Source organism: Palaemon carinicauda, chromosome 13, assembly GCF_036898095.1.
Source record: "Palaemon carinicauda isolate YSFRI2023 chromosome 13, ASM3689809v2, whole genome shotgun sequence".
Lineage (NCBI taxonomy): Eukaryota > Metazoa > Arthropoda > Malacostraca > Decapoda > Palaemonidae > Palaemon > Palaemon carinicauda.
This window is the reverse complement of record NC_090737.1, coordinates 101,670,432-101,680,431: the sequence shown is the minus strand read 5'-3', so window position 1 is coordinate 101,680,431 and position 10,000 is coordinate 101,670,432. Positions and strand designations below refer to the sequence as shown.

General features: G+C 33.8%; 1 pseudogene; it reads left to right on the top strand.

Annotated features, from left to right (window-relative positions):
• The window catches only part of LOC137652351 (discoidin domain-containing receptor 2-like), a 185,259-nt pseudogene that overhangs the window by 153,905 nt on the left and 21,354 nt on the right, over nt 1-10,000 (top strand).

The window sequence follows — 10,000 nt, the reverse complement described above, 5'->3', positions numbered from 1 at the left end:
ATAGAAAATAAAAAATAAAATGACTTTTAGAAAAGAATGGTAAGATGGCCACATCCTTAAACCACATAAACAAAACACCAATAAATGCAGCTGTTTCTAGATCACTGTGGGACAAAAGCCTCAGACATGTCCTTATTTATGTCTGGGGTTTGGCCAGTTTTCATCACCACGCTGGCCACTGCGGATTCGGTGATGGTGGGAGACTTTGATCGCTCACAGTAAACCAACTTGGTATTGGTGGCCCCGACTAGTACAGCTTTGCTGATCATGGCGATACACAAAACACTTTCACAACGTTAAGATATATATATATATATATATATATATATATGTATATATATATGTATATATATATATATATATATATACTGTATATATATATATATATATATATATATATATATATATATATATATATATATATATATATATATATATATATATATACGTGTGTTCAGGTGTGGTAAGTGTGTGTGTGGGCACGCATTAAAATTGAAATATAATCAAACGAATGAGACAAGAAACCTTGTCCATTTCCAACAACTAAGAGCCTCTCCCTCATTTCTTCAAACAGCAAAAATCTGAAAGAGAGAAAAATCCCTTCCACAATTGATTTCTTCATCGACTACCTGCCCAACCTTCTGTCTGTTTGTCCGTCCGTCCATCCACGAGACAGACAGTCATCTCTGTGTCTTGCTTCCATTTGGCAATTGACAGGATCTGTCAGCCGTCCATAAAACAGGGCGTTGGACTAACAACCTTTTGTCGTCGAATGATGAATAAGCGATTAAGCAAGACAGCGGGTCCTTAAAAACATAAGAAAAAAAGAATAAGGGTCATTGTACTGAAGTCTTCTAATGGATTATAGGTCTTATGGACTGCACAAAAAGAGGTATAAGTAATTTTCATTATAGCCTCATGTTGAGGTTCCTTTCTTATTAATAGTGGTTTCAAAGTCCATTCTCAGGTACATGAAACTCATGATTATGTTTTTGAAATTAATATTACGTTGATAGAAGTAACAAAAGAATAAATATAAAGGTATTACTTCAGTTGCTAATTAGTGTTTAAATATAAATTTGGTTATGAATTAGCAGCTCATGTAGTATAGAGAGAGAAGAAAATTAACTTTGCTCAAAAAGAATACCGACATACAAATAAATAGATAAATAAATATATATATATATATATATATATATATATATATACATATATATATATATATATATGTGTGTGTGTGTGTGTGTAAATATATATACATATATATGTATATACATATAAATATATATATATATATATATATATATATATATATATATATATATATGTATATATATCTATATATACATACATACATAATACTATATATATATAAATTTATATACATATATATGTATATATATATATATATATATATATATATATATATACATAGTATTATGTATGTATTAGTTTGTGTATGTGTGTGTAAATAAATGAAACGAACAATAAACAGAAAAATAAATAAAGAATAAATGCAACGACGATAAAAGTTTTACCGAGAAAACGCAAAGTCAACACAGATACAAAGAAAAGACAAAGCCACTTAAAAGGACGAACCTCACGGAAAAAAAAAAGAAATGAAAGTAGAAAAGAAATGTCATCATTGGGTTTGCTGCAATTAAAGAAGGAAAAAGAAAGAAACCTTCTAAACTGTAGATAATTCCTGCCCTTTACTTTTTGCTATCTGATTCTTGTATTTCTTTGGCGTCAGTAGGTGACTCAGCAGTATCATTATTCGAGTCTATTCTTTTATTTCAAATAATTTTTTTACTTTTATTTCACTGTACTTGTTTTATTTTTTGGTCCTTGGTGTACATTGAGTTTTTTATAATTTGCTTTTTTATTGAAGGTTTTTGTTTTTATTGAAATATATTCGTGCTTGTGAGAGTTAGGTTTTGACTTCGAACTTGAAGGTTACGCGAATATAAATAGATATGATTTCAGATTGCAGTTAATGATTCGATGTCTAATAATTCTTAAAAATTTAGCAAGTGAAAGCAGTCGTTTTTGTCGATGGGCTTGAAATGGGCAAAATTTTTTACATGAACAATTTAGAAATAGATAACAGATAAATTACATTTCAGAACTTTTTGAAGCATTTTTTTTCGTAATATATGAAGATGAAGAATTCAAAAGGCAGTATTAGATAATTCAAAATAGTTAACATGACGGAATTTAATTTGAACCTTAATGGTTGAATGATCCAATTTATTCCTCATGGCTGATAAATGACCAACATTAATGAATTCTTTTTCGAAGAATTTAACCGTGCACGTGTGATCCAGAAATCCTGGATTCGTTCCCAGTCATGTCAGTGCAAAAGTCTCCACTGGTCTGGCGATTCGGCTCCAATCCCATGAGAAATGACCTATTCAAAATGTGCAAAGCTCTGCGTCCATGGCTCGCCAATTATGCTTGGATGATGGAAGAGCATGTGACCCCTTGGGAAGTCCTCGCAGTACTGTTTATATCTGGACGGTTCTCTTAGATTTGCCTGCTTTCTTCTTCTTCTTCTTTTTTTTTTCTTTTTTTTTGTGAATTAGCTTGAAGTTATGATTTTATTTAATATGCACTAACACAAGATGGACACAGATACACATACATACATACATATATATATATATATATATATATATATATATATATATATATATATATATATATAATCACATTGCAATTTGCCTTCTTGATCGAGTCAAAAGATTACTTGTTTTAAAGAATGCTTTCAATTTACATTATGCATTAACATTTATTCCTGTTCACTCAGAACCGCGTCTTTTATCTTTTTCATAACCTCTCCAAGTCTTGATGACTTTGATTAACCATTTTTTTTTCATGGTGTTCATTAAAGCTGAATGTCTATCTAGGCCTATGCATTGATCATTATGGGTCACGTCTTTGGTTCCTGCGTCTATAAAAGCTCCTCTTGACTTTAGACACTCTCAGTTCCTAAGACACGAATCCGACATTGCATGAACCCCGAGGGGTCGAAGACCTCACCAACATTCTTTATGAAGTCTGACTGTTGTCCGTCGTGAGTAACCTTTGCATCTCGATGTTTTGTCTATTAAAATCTTGGGTTTAACTGTGGTCATTATTAGAAAATAAAAATAATGCAAATTCATACTGAACTAGAAAAGCGCTCTGAGAGTGCTGACCTCCACCATGGGACCATGGGTGCTTATTTTTCGAAACCAGCTTGCCTTTCCCAGAATCAGTTTAGAACTTTAGACCCTAGGCGTTTTTGAAGTCTGTATGATAACCATATACGACTTTGGGGTTAAGGTTAGGGTTAATTCGGTCGACCTTTTGCTCGACCTTGACCTCTGATCTAGGATTTTCAAAGCTGAATCACTTCTACGTCTCAGCATAAAAATTAATCCCTGAAAGTTTCAATACTCCATTACAAAAATTGTGACCAGGAAGTTGTTCATATAAAAACAAACAAACAATCAGGGGCAAAAAGATAACTTCCTCCCAACTTCGTTGGCGGAGGTAACAAAGTTAAAAGCCTTTTTGCTGGCAACACAAGTAATCTCAAAATATATGTCCTTTTTGTGAAAAACAGAAAGGAAGCTTGAAAGAGTTAAAATACTTGAAACGATAGAAAAGGCAGAGATAAATCGGCGGACTGGTAAACATATACTGTATACAGATAAAGAGCGAAGTAAATAAAAAAGTGAAGATACATATGAATGGAAAATTATTTACAAACCATTTATATACACTTAGAGAATCTTTCATGTTTGAGAATATTTTGTTGCGGTTACTGTTTTTATAATGTATCTAATTCATATTCACAGGAATAATGTTTTTCTCTTTATATATATCAGGAAAAATTAAACACTGTTTTTGCTTTTAAACCGTGACATTCCTTTGCACCTCAATTTATTGTCTATTCTTGTTATCGTCCTTTGCCCAAAAATTACGAATTCCCTTCGTACCCATCCCATTATCATAGTGTCTGTTTAACTCAAGACAATTAACAAAGTAAACAGCCACGTCCTCCATCTTTACTCAAGCACGACTCCATATTTATCCTAATTTATCCGATTCCTTCTCGCAGGGCCCACATGGACCTCGGAGGTGGGGCTTGGTGTCCCCGGGAAATGGTGTACCGGGAAGGCAAGGAGTTCTTGGAGGTCAACCTTGGCAGTGTCCACATCATCACCAAGGTCGAGGTCCAGGGTCGCTTTGGAAATGGCCAAGGACAAGAATTCACGAGGAACTATAAACTCCAGTTCTGGAGACCAGGCATGAAGCACTGGGTCACTTACACCAACGGGAGAGGCGAAGAGGTATGTTGATTATTATTATTATTATTATTATTATTATTATTATTATTATTATTATTAATTACTATTACTATTATTAACTATTAATTATTATTATTATTATTATTATAATTATTATTGGAAATATTCAATCACCCATTAGCCTGCATAGCCAGCTTCAATGTATTATATTCCCTTCTTGTATCTAAAATCAAATAGAAATTATGTAAAGATAAACAAACAAAGATGAAAATAAACATATGTATAAACAAGTTTATACCAGAACAACCTAAACTTTTGTAGATAATTGTGAAACAAAGTAAATAACCAATATGATAATAAAAACACAAACATATGATTTCGTTGAAGAAGGTTAAAAGTGGCCTCGTATTACAGGGCTGCTATAAAGGGCAATGATAACCAAGACATTCCAAGTTAAATATGAAAACGTTTCAATGATTTAGTTTGCCATATGACGAAGATTTCGCTGTTGATTCGTTGAGCAAAGATCACAAGAACGAATTAGGAGCGAATTCCAGACAAATCAATGAAGTATGTAAAGCAACTGAGCACCGCTGTTTAAAAAGGAGGAAATTATACAGTAGTTGCGAAGCAAATAAACGCACCAAACTTGTTAGAAAGCTCGAAATACTTACATACGATGCTTCACCTTGACAAGCGCTTCACTGTAAAAGCTTGTCAGCCTACGCAGCGTCCGATAAGTACAGAGAAGAAAGCTATTGAGATTGAAAAGGGGAAACGCCCATAGGTATATTTCATTTAAAGACAGGGATTGCCTCATTCACCCCGGCGATATACCAAGAATTGAGAAATGGTCTTCAATCAGTTGGAAATAAAAAGGGAGAGATTGTACACCTTGATGGGTGAGAGAAAAAGGTCACTTACTCACGACTTTCAAAGGAAGTAGGGGTCACTAATCTACACCTAAAGGCAATAAAATGTAACAAAAGGTATACTTACAGGGTACGTAAAGAGTGGAAAGTTCACGTCTCCACACATAAGAGGGCAGGAGAATTGTGTACATATGTGCCTGAAGTGTACAGAGGGCGATCCTTAGGTATATGTAATCACCTAACTTTGACGTCAAACCTTTTTTTTTTTTTTCAAGAAAGCTTCATTCGTTGATTATTATTATTATTATTATTATTATTATTATTATTATTATTATTATTATTATTATTATTATTATTATTATTATTATTACTCTTATTAATTATTATTATTATTATTATTAATTATAAACACTGATCGGTGTTACTGTATGGACATGAGTCATGGTATGATAATGAAACAATCTCCAACAGATTTAGTAGATTTGAGAACAAAGCCCTTAGTAGGATATTGGGAGTTAAATGGCAGGACAGAATTAAAAATTAAACTATAAGAGATTACGGGAGTGCCATATGTAGATGAGATCATGATGAGGGGTAGATGGAGATGGTTTGGGCATACTCTTTGCACTTCCCAAGAGAGATTAGTTCACCATATGTTCAGCTGGGCTCTACGTGGCACTAAAAGGGTTGGAAGGCCCAGACATACATGACTGAGGACTATGAAGCGCGACGTAAGAGATGATGAACGGAAAAATATTGAATTAAAAGCTCAAGATAGACGACTGGCGAAATCTAACCAAGGCCCTTTGAGTCAATAGGCGTGGGAGGAGATGATGATGATGATGATGATTGATTCATTATTATAATAATTATTATTATTATTATTATTATTATCATCATGAACTTACAAACCAAGCCTCGAACAGAATAGAATGCCACTATGTAAATAAAGAGAGAAAGAAAACAGGAGTGGAAATCACTATCTCTCATGGGAATGACATCTTAACATTAATAAAAAAAATCTTATTTGTTTTTTAAAACTTCCTAACAAAAGTTTTATTCTGGCAGGTTTTCCTGACAGGTCCCATAACTTGGAATGGTATTGAGTTCCTGCTGAGGAAATAACTTGATATTTGATCAATATTTGTTGCTAAAACGAAATCTAGTGATATGATGCTTCTCTACACTTTAGTGCAGCAGCTATCCTTAAACGTTATAATTATTACTATTACTATTACTATTATTGTTGTTGTTGTTACTATTATTATTATTATTATTATTAGTTAAGCTACAACCCTAGTTGAAAAAACAGGATGCTATATGCCCAAAGGCTTCAACAGGGAAAAATAGCCAAGTGAGGAAAGGAAATAAGGAAATAAATAAACTACCCGAAAAGCAATGAATAAAAGGTATATATATCTGGATCAGTATCAACGTTAAAATAGATATCTCATATATAAACTACGAAGAGGGATTCATTTCAGCCTGTTCAACATAAAAAACATTTCCTGCCAGTTTGATTAGGAAGATCACAGGTGAAATAAAACTTCCAGAATAATGTGTAGTATTGAGTCTTATGATAGAGAAGACAAGACAGTTATAACTCATTGGATTCCTAGTACTACGCACAGGATGGTACAGTCTGGGAAGATCCGAATGAAAAGTCTTATGCAATATGCACAAAGAACTATTTGAACGATAGTGCCAGAGATTGATATCCAGATCAGGAATACTAAATTTATTAAACTGCAAGATTTTGTCCAACAAATTAAGAGGAGATTCAGCAGCTGAAGGCATGATAACCGAACAATACTCGAAACAAGATAGACTGAAATAATTAAAACTTTTTTTTTTTCAAAATAGATTGGTCACCGAAAATCATAAAAGACCTCTACAAGCCCATTTTTGTGCAGTTGAGGAAAAAACAGATCGAACGTGTTTCTCAAAAAGTAAATTTGTAATCGTGTAAAGTTGAAGAAACGCTATCAATGCTGAGATCTGGATGTCAACCTACTTACAATCATACTGTACTTTGAGTTTTGTTAGAGTTAATTTCCATGTCGTATAATCTGCACCATGCACTTATCTTTGCTAGATCTTCAAGTTTGTTATGCACCAACCCAAGGATAGAAAAAAAATCTTTATTGTCTTCAGGGGTATGATAGTTTTTTCCCGCCATGCATACAAACAATCTCTCTCTCTCTCTCTCTCTCTCTCTCTCTCTCTCTCTCTCTCTCTCTCTCTCTCTCTCTCTCTCTCTCTCTATGTATGTGTATAATATATATATATATATATATATACATATATAAATATATATATATACATATATAAATATATATATATATATACATATATATATATATATATATATATATATATATATATATATACATAAGTCAAATAAATAAAAATAATTTCCATTTGTTCAGTTTATAGCATGTAGGGTCCGTATGTCTGTCTGTCTGTCTGTCTGTGACCTTCAGTTAACTGGAAGATACAGGAACAATAATCAACGCAAACAATAGTAAATCCAATCAGCTAATGACGAACTCCGCGATGTCCTTTTGTCCTTGTCTTTAAAAATGCACGATTGCTTCGTCCATGGTTGACTGTCGTCGCTGAAGTTACAACACCATCTTAGAGGGACTCGCTTATACGGTTACATGCACGTATTCCTATTTCACAATTTGTCGGTGCTTACGTAAATAAAGTTATGCAAACCAACAAATGTGTATGTGTGCGTATGTGTAGAATATCGGCCATTGCAAATAATAGTGATTATGAAGTTAATGCTGCTTATTCTTGAATAATGAATGGATCATAATTTCTGCCTGAAGATAATTATAACCGTTTGATGTGGCGGGAATTCTTGTTTATAATTTGTAATGCCTTATTTGAAATCGATCTAGTTTCTGTTAGGTTAGTTATTTCCTTCGGGATTTTTACTCGAAGAAATGCTTCGAAATTATTAATGATGGCATTTTGCACCTGTGATTATAACATTAACTCCGATTCGGAGACGTTTAATGAGTATATTAGATTTTGAACACCGTCATTTTCGACAGAAACAAGACACGTCCTCACTGTATGGACATTACATACAATTTGGCAAGTGCCATTCTGTAAGTAGTAGGTTGGCCAGGCCACCAGCCACCCGTTGAGATACTACCACTAGAGAGTTATGGGGTCTTTTGACTGGACAGATAGTACTACATTGGATCCTTCTCTCTGGTTAAGGTTCATTTTCCTTTTGCCTATACTCTCACACACCGAATAGTCTGGCCTATTCTTTACATATTCTCCTCTATCCTCATACACCTGACAACACTGAGATTACCAAACAATTCTTCTTACTGCACTGTAATTGTTCAGTGGCCATATTCCTCTTTGTAAGGGTAGAAGAGACTCTTTAGCTATGGTAAGCAGCTCTTCTAGGAGAAGGACACTCCAAAATCAAACCATTGTTCTCTAATCTTAGGGAGTGCCATAGCCTCTGTACCATGGTCTTCCACTGTCTTAGGTTAGAGTTCTCTTGCTTGAGGGTACACTCGGGCACACTGTTCTATCTTATATCTTATTTTTCTTCCTCTTGTTTTGTTAGTTTTTATAGTTTATAAGGTGATATTTATTTTAATGTTGTTGCTCTTCTTAGAATATTTTATTTTTCCTTGTTCCCTTTCCTCGCTGAACTATTTTCCCTGTTGGAGCCCCTGGGCTTATAGCATCCTGCTTTTCCAACTAGGGTTGTAGCTTAGCAAGTAATAATAATAATAATAAAAAGGCTAATGCTCGGAAGAACGACCTTATTTTTTTTCCTTTCAAAATTAAGTTTATTATAAACAATTCTAATTTCTTACATAAGCTCCAAGCAAATCTTAATTATTAAAATACGACTGACATCAATCGGGTTTCAATCGACATATCCATAACACGTTCCTGATGCCATTATCTGTTTGTTTGGTAATGTTGGGCAAAGTTGGGTTTGGTGGGTATTTGAATGGGTGGCCACCGAACAGTAAAATGGCACTTGGAACATCCATGGAACTGGACGTGGGTCTTGCAACCTCACTCCATGTATACTGCATTGAAAAATCCTAAGGGTGACACAGCACCACCTCCTCTCTGTTTATGAAGTATAGTAAAAACAGTACAATGTACGTATGTATATGTATATGTATATATATATATATATATATATATATATATATATATATATATATATATATATATATATCTGTGTGTGTGAGAGAGAGAGAGAGAGAGAGAGAGAGAGAGAGAGAGAGAGAGAGAGAGAGAGAGAGAGAGAGAGAAACTCAATCATAAAAAGAGGAAAATAACATAATGTAATACAACCTACTTTTACAATAAGGATGCAATTTTAATGCATTAATGGCTAACGAAAAAGCTTATTTCTCCTCATCACATTCCTCTGTAAATGTTGCAATAACATTCCATTATGAACCAGAGTCCATTCCGCCTGAGAAGACGAATTGCGATGAAACGACGAACAAACAGCTGTCAATCATTCCTGGCTTTTGGCTTCGAATCTCCCCGACACAATGGACGAGAGAGAGACACTGCGAGGTTATATTAGGCATAATTCCTCTTTCCTTTTCCCGGTACGATTTGTTCAGGCTTTTCTTCTTTCCTTTGTCGTCTTATTGATAGAAGATTATTTGGTCGTCCTTGAATTTAAGCTGAGGTCATTAGAGTCGCCTCTGGGGGGATTTCTTGTTTCCAGTCTTTTCATGATTTTCTTGTTAGTTTCTTTATTTTGTTATTAAATTTTGACGCTTTATTGATTCTGGTGTCTTCGAGTTTCTTTTAGCT